The 10,980-nt window shown below is 39.4% G+C and overlaps 4 non-coding genes across 4 annotated transcripts; all 4 read right to left on the bottom strand.

Moving 5' to 3' along the window:
* Window positions 1–4,738: 4,738 nt before the first annotated feature.
* TRNAI-AAU (transfer RNA isoleucine (anticodon AAU)) lies at window positions 4,739–4,812 on the bottom strand. The gene has a single exon. It is a non-coding gene; the product is annotated as a tRNA-Ile (tRNA).
* Window positions 4,813–7,327: 2,515 nt separating this feature from the next.
* TRNAI-AAU (transfer RNA isoleucine (anticodon AAU)) lies at window positions 7,328–7,401 on the bottom strand. The gene has a single exon. It is a non-coding gene; the product is annotated as a tRNA-Ile (tRNA).
* A 789-nt stretch (window positions 7,402–8,190) lies between these two features.
* Window positions 8,191–8,264, bottom strand: TRNAI-AAU (transfer RNA isoleucine (anticodon AAU)). Its single transcript has one exon. It is a non-coding gene; the product is annotated as a tRNA-Ile (tRNA).
* Window positions 8,265–9,916: 1,652 nt separating this feature from the next.
* On the bottom strand, window positions 9,917–9,990 carry TRNAI-AAU (transfer RNA isoleucine (anticodon AAU)). The gene has a single exon. It is a non-coding gene; the product is annotated as a tRNA-Ile (tRNA).
* Window positions 9,991–10,980: the final 990 nt, after the last annotated feature.

The raw sequence follows: 10,980 nt of genomic DNA on the forward strand, positions 1-10,980 counted from the left end.
CTGGGCCTCCGGTCCCCACCTTGCCGTTCCCTGTCGCCAGCTCCCTTTTTCGTCGGGGTGCAGAGTGGCACCGGCTGGCTTGACTCTCGTGCCCGGCCATCTGTTCTCCGGGATCCCCTCGGCCATCTGGTCTCCGGGATCCCCTCGGCCATCTGGTCTCCCGGATCGCCTCGGGCATCTGGTCTCCAGGATCGCCTCGGCCATCTGGTCTCCTGCAATGCTTTCCTATGGGGGCGACCAGATGGCCGAACTTCCCTGGAAGTCCCGATGAGGTGCCATTTGCCTCCCGGATCCCAGCGAGGGCTCCAGGAGCTCGGGTACTTTCGGGCCTTGGGGCCCCTCTGTCACTCGGGGCGCACGGATTCCAAGAAAGAGGGGTAGCCTTCCTCCGGATTACTAGGGACAAGGTATGCCCAGACACTTCTTGCAGTTCTCTGCCTGGGGGGACCAGATCAGATGTGCCTGGAAAACACCTACCTAGGCAGCCGGGGCTCCCTTCTCCAGGAGGCCAACGGCATGGCAAAGTACCCGGGAAGGCTCCACGGGTCCCGGGCAGACCTCCCCCGGGCGTCCGGGGCACCCATCTCCAGGAGGCCAACGGCATTGCAAAGTACCCGGGAAGGGCTCCACGGGTCCCGGGCAGACCTCCCCCGGGCGTCCGGGGCACTCATCTACAGGAGGCCAACGGCATTGCAAAGTACCCGGGAAGGGCTCCACGGGTCCCGGGCAGACCTCCCCCGGGCGTCCTGGCACCCATCTCCAGGAGGCCAACGGCATTGCAAAGTACCCGGGAAGGGCTCCACGGGTCCCGGGCAGACCTCCCCCGGGCGTCCGGGGCACCCATCTCCAGGAGGCCAACAGCATTGCAAAGTACCCGGGAAGGGCTCCACGGGTCCCGGGCAGACCTCCCCCGGGCGTCCGGGGCACCCATCTCCAGGAGGCCAACGGCATTGCAAAGTACCCGGGAAGGGCTCCACGGGTCCCGGGCAGACCTCCCCCGGGCGTCCGGGGCACCCATCTCCAGGAGGCCAACGGCATTGCAAAGTACCCGGGAAGGGCTCCACGGGTCCCGGGCAGACCTCCCCCGGGCGTCCGGGGCACCCATCTCCAGGAGGCCAACCGCATTGCAAAGTACCCGGGAAGGGCTCCACGGGTCCCGGGCAGACCTCCCCTGGGCGTCCGGGGCACCCATCTCCAGGAGGCCAACGGCATTGCAAAGTACCCGGGAAGGGCTCCACGGGTCCCGGGCAGACCTCCCGCGGGCGTCCGGGGCACCCATCTCCAGGAGGCCAACGGCATTGCAATGTACCTGGGAAGGGCTCCACGGTTCCCGGGCAGACCTCCCCCGGGCGTCCGGGGCACCCATCTCCAGGAGGCCAACGGCATTGCAAAGTAACCGGGAAGGGCTCCACGGGTCCCGGGCAGACCTCCCCCGGGCGTCCGGGGCACCCATCTCCAGGAGGCCAACGGCATTGCAAAGTACCCGGGAAGGGCTCCACGGGTCCCGGGCAGACCTCCCCCGGGCGTCCGGGGCACCCATCTCCAGGAGGCAAACGGCATTGCAAAGTACCCAGGAAGGGCTCCACGGGTCCCGGGCAGACCTCCCCCGGGCGTCCGGGGCACCCATCTCCCGGAGGCCAACGGCACGGCAAAGTACCCGGGAAGGGCTCCACGGCTGCCGGGCAAACCTCCCCCGGGCGTACGTGGTCGTCCGACAGATTCGGGCGGATGTGCTTTTACGAACCGGATCGGAATCGGGCCAAATAATAATAATAATAATATCAATAATAATAATAATAATAATCCACATTTGTAAAGTGCACAATCACCCGTAAGGGTCGCTAGGGGCCGTCGGGAAGATTAAGCAAGCTATTGCCCAGAGTCACATGGTGCTGGGCTAATCTGCCGCCGGTGCCGGGGATCGATCCGTGATCTCCAGATTTCAGAGTCAGCCGCCCTAGCCGCGGCGTCAGCCATTCCTCAGAGTCACATGGTGCTGGGCTTTTCAGCCGCCGGCGCCGGGGATCGAACCGTGATCTCCAGATTTCCGAGTCAGCCGCCCTAGCCGCGGCGTCAGCTATTCCTCAGAGTCACATGGTGCTGGGCTTTTCTGCCGCCGGCTCCGGGGATCGAACCGTGATCTCCAGATTTCCAAGTCAGCCGCCCTAGCCGCGGCGTCAGCTATTCCTCAGAGTCAAATGGTGCTGGGCTTTTCTGCCGCCGGCGCCGGGGATCGAACCGTGATCTCCAGATTTCAGAGTCAGCCGCCCTAGCCGCAGCGTCAGCTATTCCTCTGAGTCACATGGTGCGGGGCTTTTCTGCCGCCGGTGCCGGGGATCGAACCGTGATTCCCAGACATTCGGTCGGATGTGCTATGTACCGGATCGGAATCGGCCCCAATGTGTTAGAACTTAGAACCATTAATGTTTTTTCCATGTGTTTTAGCAATCAATAACAATTCATCACCTATATGCAATTGATTCATCTAAACATTCTATCAGCTTCCCCTCAAAGGAAATATAGACATACACATTATACAGAAGAAAATACATCTATTTTCAACATTAAAGGAGCATCAAGTATTGGCTTGGAGACTGATTGAAAGTATGTCCTTGGCATTTTTAACTTTATGCTCTACAGACTAAACTAATAGGCTCAATAAATACATAGCATACTATTGAAGAAATAGCAGATGATGAAGTGCTACTGATTGTTAACCCGGGATAGTTGGAAAGCTTATATTCAGCTGTTTACATTCATACTATCTTTATATTTCATCAACAAGACAAAACAAAAATGACCTCAATAAATTGCAATAAATAAGAGATTTAGTTACTTGGCGTTAGAACTTAGAACCAATTATAGATATTCCAGGAGCTTTCAGAATGATAATTAATTCTACAACTATATCAAATGTATTCATCCAATCCTTCAAGTAGCTTTTGATCCAAGGTGATAAACAGTCAAAAATGAGACACAAGAAAAATGTATCTTTTTACAAACAATTAAACTTGGCGTGTACAGGGATCGGACCTGTGACCTTGGCGTTATTAGGACCACGCTCTAACCATCTGAGCTAACAGGCCGGTCTTCACAAATTCCTGGAAGTCCAGCATATGAAGAAGTGCTAATGATAGTTAACCCGGGAGATTTGGAAAGCTTAATTTCGGAGGTTTACCATGAAGTTATAAATATATAATATCAACATGAAGAAACTAACATGACTTTAGAAAAATTACAATACAAAAGAGATTTTCATACTTAGTGTTAGAACTTAGAGCCATTAATGTTTTTTCCATGTGTTTTAGCAATAAATAACAATTCATCACCTATATGCAATTGATTCATCTAATCATTCTATCAGCTTCCCCTCAAAGGAAATATAGACATACACATTATACAGAAGAAAATACATCTATTTTCAACATTAAAGGAGCATCACTTATTGGCTTGGAGACTGATTGTAAGTATGTCCTTGGCATTTTTAACTTTATGCTCTAAAGACTAAACTAATAGGCTCACTAAATAAATAGCATACTATTGAAGAAATAGCAGATGATGAAGTGCTACTGATTGTTAACCCGGGATAGTTGGAAAGCTTATATTCAGCTGTTTACATTCATACTATCTTTATATTTCATCAACAAGACAAAACAAAAATGACCTCAATAAATTGCAATAAATAAGAGATTTAGTTACTTGGCGTTAGAACTTAGAACCAATTATAGATATTCCAGGAGCTTTCAGAATGATAATTAATTCTACAACTATATCAAATGTATTCATCCAATCCTTCAAGTAGCTTTTGATCCAAGGTGATAAACAGTCAAAAATGAGACACAAGAAAAATGTATCTTTTTACAAACAATTAAACTTGGCCAGTACAGGGATCGGACCTGTGACCTTGGTGTTATTAGCACCACGCTCTAACCATCTGAGCTAACAGGCCATTTTGCACAAATTCCTGGAAGTCCAGCATATGCAGAAGTGCTAATGATAGTTAACCCGGGAGATTTGGAAAGCTTAATTTCGGAGGTGTACCATGAAGTTATAAATATAAATTATCAACATGAAGAAACTAATATGACTTTAGAAAAATTACAATACAAAAGAGATTTTCATACTTAGTGTTAGAACTTAGAACCATTAATGTTTTTTCCATGTGTTTTAGCAATAAATAACAATTCATCACCTATATGCAATTGATTCATCTTAACATTCTATCAGCTTCCCCTCAAAGGAAATATAGACATACACATTATACAGAAGAAAATACATCTATTTTCAACATTAAAGGAGCATCAAGTATTGGCTTGGAGACTGATAGAAAGTATGTCCTTGGCATTTTTAACTTTATGCTCTACAGACTAAACTAATAGGCTCAATAAATACATAGCATACTATTGAAGAAATAGCAGATGATGAAGTTCTACCGATTGTTAACCCGGGATAGTTGGAAAGCTTATATTCAGCTGTTTACATTCATACTATCTTTATATTTCATCAACAAGACAAAACAAAAATGACCTGAATAAATTGCAATAAATAAGAGATTTAGTTACTTGGCGTTAGAACTTAGAACCATTAATAGATATTTCAGGAGCTTTCAGAATAATAATTAATTCTACAACTATATCAAATGTATTCATCCAATCCTTCAAGCAGCATTTGATCCAAGGTGATAAACAGTCAAAAATGAGACACTAGAAACATTTATCTTTTTACAAACAATTAAACGTGGCCTGTACAGGGATCGAACCTGTGACCTTGGCGTTATTAGCACCACGCTCTAACCATCTGAGCTAACAGGCCATTCTGCACAAATTACTGGAAGTCCAGCATATGAAGAAGTGCTAATGATAGTTAACCCGGGAGATTTGGAAAGCTTAACTTCTGAGGTTTACCATGAAGTTATAAATATATAATATCAACATGAAGAAACTTATATGACTTTAAAAAAATTACAATACAAAAGAGATTTTCATACTTAGTGTTAGAACTTAGAACCATTAATGTTTTTTCCATGTGTTTTAGCAATAAATAACAATTCATCACCTATATGCAATTGATTCATTTAATCATTCTATCAGCTTCCCCTCAAAGGAAATATAGAGATACACATGACACAGAAGAAAATACATCTATTTTCAACATTAAAGGAGCATCAAGTATTGGCTTGGAGACGGATTGAAAGTATGTCCTTGGCATTTTTAACTTTATGCTCTGAAGACTAAACTAATAGGCTCACTAAATATATAGCATACTATTGAAGAAATAGCAGATGATGAAGTGCTACTGATTGTTAACCCGGGATAGTTGGAAAGCTTATATTCAGCTGTTTACATTCATACTATTTTTATATTTCATCAACAAGACAAAACAAAAATGACCTCAATAAATTGCAATAAATAAGAGATTTAGTTACTTGGTGTTAGAAATTAGAACCATTAATAGATATTCCAGGAGCTTTCAGAATAATAATTAATTCTACAACTATATCAAATGTATTCATCCAATCCTTCAAGCATCGTTTGATCCTAGGTGATAAACAGTCAAAAATGAGACACAAGAAAAATTAATCTTTTTTCAAACAATTAAACTTGGCCTGTACAGGGATCAAACCTGTGACCTTGGCGTTATTAGCACCATGCTCTAACCATCTGAGCTAACAGGCCGGTCTGCACAAATTCCTGGAAGTCCAGCATATGAAGAAGTGCTAATGATAGTTAACCCGGGAGATTTGGAAAGCTTAATTTCGGAGGTTTACCATGAAGTTATAAATATATAATATCAACATGAAGAAACTAATATGACTTTAGAAAAATTACAATACAAAAGAGATTTTCATACTTAGTGTTAGAACTTAGAGCCATTAATGTTTTTTCCATGTGTTTTAGCAATAAATAACAATTCATCACCTATATGCAATTGATTCATCTAATCATTCTATCAGCTTCCCCTCAAAGGAAATATAGACATACACATTATACAGAAGAAAATACATCTATTTTCAACATTAAAGGAGCATCACTTATTTGCTTGGAGACTGATTGAAAGTATGTCCTTGGCATTTTTAACTTTATGCTCTAAAGACTAAACTAATAGGCTCACTAAATATATAGCATACTATTGAAGAAATAGCAGATGATGAAGTGCTACTGATTGTTAACCCGGGATAGTTGGAAAGCTTATATTCAGCTGTTTACATTCATACTATCTTTATATTTCATCAACAAGACAAAACAAAAATGACCTCAATAAACTGCAATAAATAAGAGATTTAGTTACTTGGCGTTAGAACTTAGAACCAATTATAGATATTCCAGGAGCTTTCAGAATGATAATTAATTCTACAACTATATCAAATGTATTCATCCAATCCTTCAAGTAGCTTTTGATCCAAGGTGATAAACAGTCAAAAATGAGACACAAGAAAAATGTATCTTTTTACAAACAATTAAACTTGGCCTGTACAGGGATCGGACCTGTGACCTTGGCGTTATTAGCACCACGCTCTAACCATCTGAGCTAACAGGCCATTTTGCACAAATTCGTGAAAGTCCAGCATATGAAGAAGTGCTAATGATAGTTAACCCGGGAGATTTGGAAAGCTTAATTTCAGAGGTGTGCCATGAAGTTATAAATATAAATTATCAACATGAAGAAACTAATATGACTTTAGAAAAATTACAATACAAAAGAGATTTTCATACTTAGTGTTAGAACTTAGAACCATTAATGTTTTTTCCATGTGTTTTAGCAATAAATAACAATTCATCACCTATATGCAATTGATTCATCTTAACATTCTATCAGCTTCCCCTCAAAGGAAATATAGACATACACGTTATACAGAAGAAAATACATCTATTTTCAACATTAAAGGAGCATCAAGTATTGGCTTGGAGACTGATTGAAAGTATGTCCTTGGCATTTTTAACTTTATGCTCTACAGACTAAACTAATAGGCTCAATAAATACATAGCATACTATTGAAGAAATAGCAGATGATGAAGTGCTACTGATTGTTAACCCGGGATAGTTGGAAAGCTTATATTCAGCTGTTTACATTCATACTATCTTTATATTTCATCAACAAGACAAAACAAAAATGACCTCAATTAATTGCAATAAATAAGAGATTTAGTTACTTGGCGTTAGAACTTAGAACCATTAATAGATATTTCAGGAGCTTTCAGAATAATAATTAATTCTACAACTATATCAAATGTATTCATCCAATCCTTCAAGCAGCATTTGATCCAAGGTGATAAACAGTCAAAAATCAGACACAAGAAAAATTAATTTTTTTACAAACAATTAAACTTGGCCTGTACAGGGATCGAACCTGTGACCTTGGCGTTATTAGCACCACGCTCTAACCATCTGAGCTAACAGGCCATTTTGCACAAATTACTGGAAGTCCAGCATATGAAGAAGTGCTAATGATAGTTAACCCGGGAGATTTGGAAAGCTTAATTTCAGAGGTTTACCATGAAGTTATAAATATATAATATCAACATGAAGAAACTTATATGACTTTAAAAAAATTACAATACAAAAGAGATTTTCATACTTAGTGTTAGAACTTAGAACCATTAATGTTTTTTCCATGTGTTTTAGCTATAAATAACAATTCATCACCTATATGCAATTGATTCATTTAATCATTCTATCAGCTTCCCCTCAAAGGAAATATAGAGATACACATGATACAGAAGAAAATACATCTATTTTCAACATTAAAAGAGCATCAAGTATTGGCTTGGAGATGGATTGAAAGTATGTCCTTGGCATTTTTAACTTTATGCTCTAAAGACTAAACTAATAGGCTCACTAAATATATAGCATACTATTGAAGAAATAGCAGATGATGAAGTGCTACTGATTGTTAACCCGGGATAGTTGGAAAGCTTATATTCAGCTGTTTACATTCATACTATTTTTATATTTCATCAACAAGACAAAACAAAAATTACCTCAATATATTGCTATAAATAAGAGATTTAGTTACTTGGTGTTAGAACTTAGAACCATTAATAGATATTCCAGGAGCTTTCAGAATAATAATTAATTCTGCAACTATATCAAATGTATTCATCCAATCCTTCAAGCATCGTTTGATCCAAGGTGATAAACAGTCAAAAATGAGACACAAGAAAAATTAATCTTTTTTCAAACAATTAAACTTGGCCTGTACAGGGATCGAACCTGTGACCTTGGCGTTATTAGCACCACGCTCTAACCATCTGAGCTAACAGGCCAGTCTGCACAAATTCCTGGAAGTCCAGCATATGAAGAAGTGCTAATGATAGTTAACCCGGGAGATTTGGAAAGCTTAATTTCGGAGGTTTACCATGAAGTTATAAATATATAATATCAACATGAAGAAACTAATATGACTTTAGAAAAATTACAATACAAAATAGATTTTCATACTTAGTGTTAGAACTTAGAGCCATTAATGTTTTTTCCATGTGTTTTAGCAATAAATAACAATTCATCACCTATATGCAATTGATTCATCTAATCATTGTGTCAGCTTCCCCTCGAAGGAAATATAGACATACAAATGATACTGAAGAAAATACATCTATTTTCAACATTAAAGGAGCATCAAGTATTGGCTTAGATACTGATTGAAAGTATGTTCTTGGCATTGTTAACTTTATGCTCTAAAGACTAAACTAATAGGCTCAATAAATATATAGCATACTATTGAAGAAATAGCAGATGATGAAGTGCTACCGATTGTTAACCCGGGATAGTTGGAAAGCTTATATTCAGCTGTTTACATTCATACTATCTTTATATTTCATCAACAAGACAAAACAAAAATTACCTCAATAAATTGCAATAAATAAGAGATTTAGTTACTTGGCGTTAGAACTTAGAACCATTAATAGATATTCCAGGAGCTTTCAGAATAATAATTAATTCTACAACTATATCAAATGCATTCATCCAATCCTTCAAGCAGCGTTTGATCCAAGGTGATAAACAGTCAAAAATGAGACACAAGAAAAATTAATCTTTTTTCAAACAATTAAACTTAGCCTGTACAGGGATTGAACCTGTGACCTTGGCATTATTAGCACCACGCTCTAACCATCTGAGCTAACAGGCCATTTTGCACAAATTCCTGGAAGTCCAGCATATGAAGAAGTGCTAATGATAGTTAACCCGGGAGATTTGGAAAGCTTAATTTCGGAGGTGTACCATGAAGTTATAAATATAAATTATCAACATGAAGAAACTAATATGACTTTAGAAAAATTACAATACAAAAGAGATTTTCATACTTAGTGTTAGAACTTAGAACCATTAATGTTTTTTCCATGTGTTTTAGCAATAAATAACAATTCATCACCTATATGCAATTGATTCATCTAATCATTCTATCAGCTTCCCCTCAAAGGAAATATAGAGATACACATGATACAGAAGAAAATACATCTATTTTCAACATTAAAGGAGCATCAAGTATTGGCTTAGAGGCTGATTGAAAGTATGTCCCTGGCATTTTTAACTTTCTGCTCTAAAGACTAAACTAATAGGCTCACTAAATATATAGCATACTATTGAAGAAATAGCAGATGATGAAGTGCTACTGATTGTTAACCCGGGATAGTTGGAAAGCTTATATTCAGCTGTTTACATTCATACTATTTTTATATTTCATCAACAAGACAAAACAAAAATGACCTCAATAAATTGCAATAAATAAGAGATTTAGTTACTTGGTGTTAGAACTTAGAACCATTAATAGATATTCCAGGAGCTTTCAGAATAATAATTAATTCTGCAACTATATCAAATGTATTCATCCAATCCTTCAAGCATCGTTTGATCCAAGGTGATAAACAGTCAAAAATGAGACACAAGAAAAATTAATCTTTTTTCAAACAATTAAACTTGGCCTGTACAGGGATCGAACCTGTGACCTTGGCGTTATTAGCACCACGCTCTAACCATCTGAGCTAACAGGCCGGTCTGCACAAATTCCTGGAAGTCCAGCATATGAAGAAGTGCTAATGATAGTTAACCCGGGAGATTTGGAAAGCTTAATTTCGGAGGTTTACCATGAAGTTATAAATATATAATATCAACATGAAGAAACTAATATGACTTTAGAAAAATTACAATACAAAATAGATTTTCATACTTAGTGTTAGAACTTAGAGCCATTAATGTTTTTTCCATGTGTTTTAGCAATAAATAACAATTCATCACCTATATACAATTGATTCATTTAATCATTCTATCAGCTTCCCCTCAAAGGAAATATAGAGATACACATGATACAGAAGAAAATACATCTATTTTCAACATTAAAAGAGCATCAAGTATTGGCTTGGAGATGGATTGAAAGTATGTCCTTGGCATTTTTAACTTTATGCTCTAAAGACTAAACTAATAGGCTCACTAAATATATAGCATACTATTGAAGAAATAGCAGATGATGAAGTGCTACTGATTGTTAACCCGGGATAGTTGGAAAGCTTATATTCAGCTGTTTACATTCATACTATTTTTATATTTCATCAACAAGACAAAACAAAAATGACCTCAATAAATTGCAATAAATAAGAGATTTAGTTACTTGGTGTTAGAACTTAGAACCATTAATAGATATTCCAGGAGCTTTCAGAATAATAATTAATTCTGCAACTATATCAAATGTATTCATCCAATCCTTCAAGCATCGTTTGATCCAAGGTGATAAACAGTCAAAAATGAGACACAAGAAAAATTAATCTTTTTTCAAACAATTATACTTGGCCTGTACAGGGATCGAACCTGTGACCTTGGCGTTATTAGCACCACGCTCTAACCATCTGAGCTAACAGGTCGGTCTGCACAAATTCCTGGAAGTCCAGCATATGAAGAAGTGCTAATGATAGTTAACCCGGGAGATTTGGAAAGCTTAATTTCGGAGGTTTACCATGAAGTTATAAATATATAATATCAACATGAAGA

Source organism: Lissotriton vulgaris, chromosome 4_1 (assembly GCF_964263255.1).
Source record: "Lissotriton vulgaris chromosome 4_1, aLisVul1.2, whole genome shotgun sequence".
NCBI classification, from domain to species: Eukaryota; Metazoa; Chordata; class Amphibia; order Caudata; family Salamandridae; genus Lissotriton; species Lissotriton vulgaris.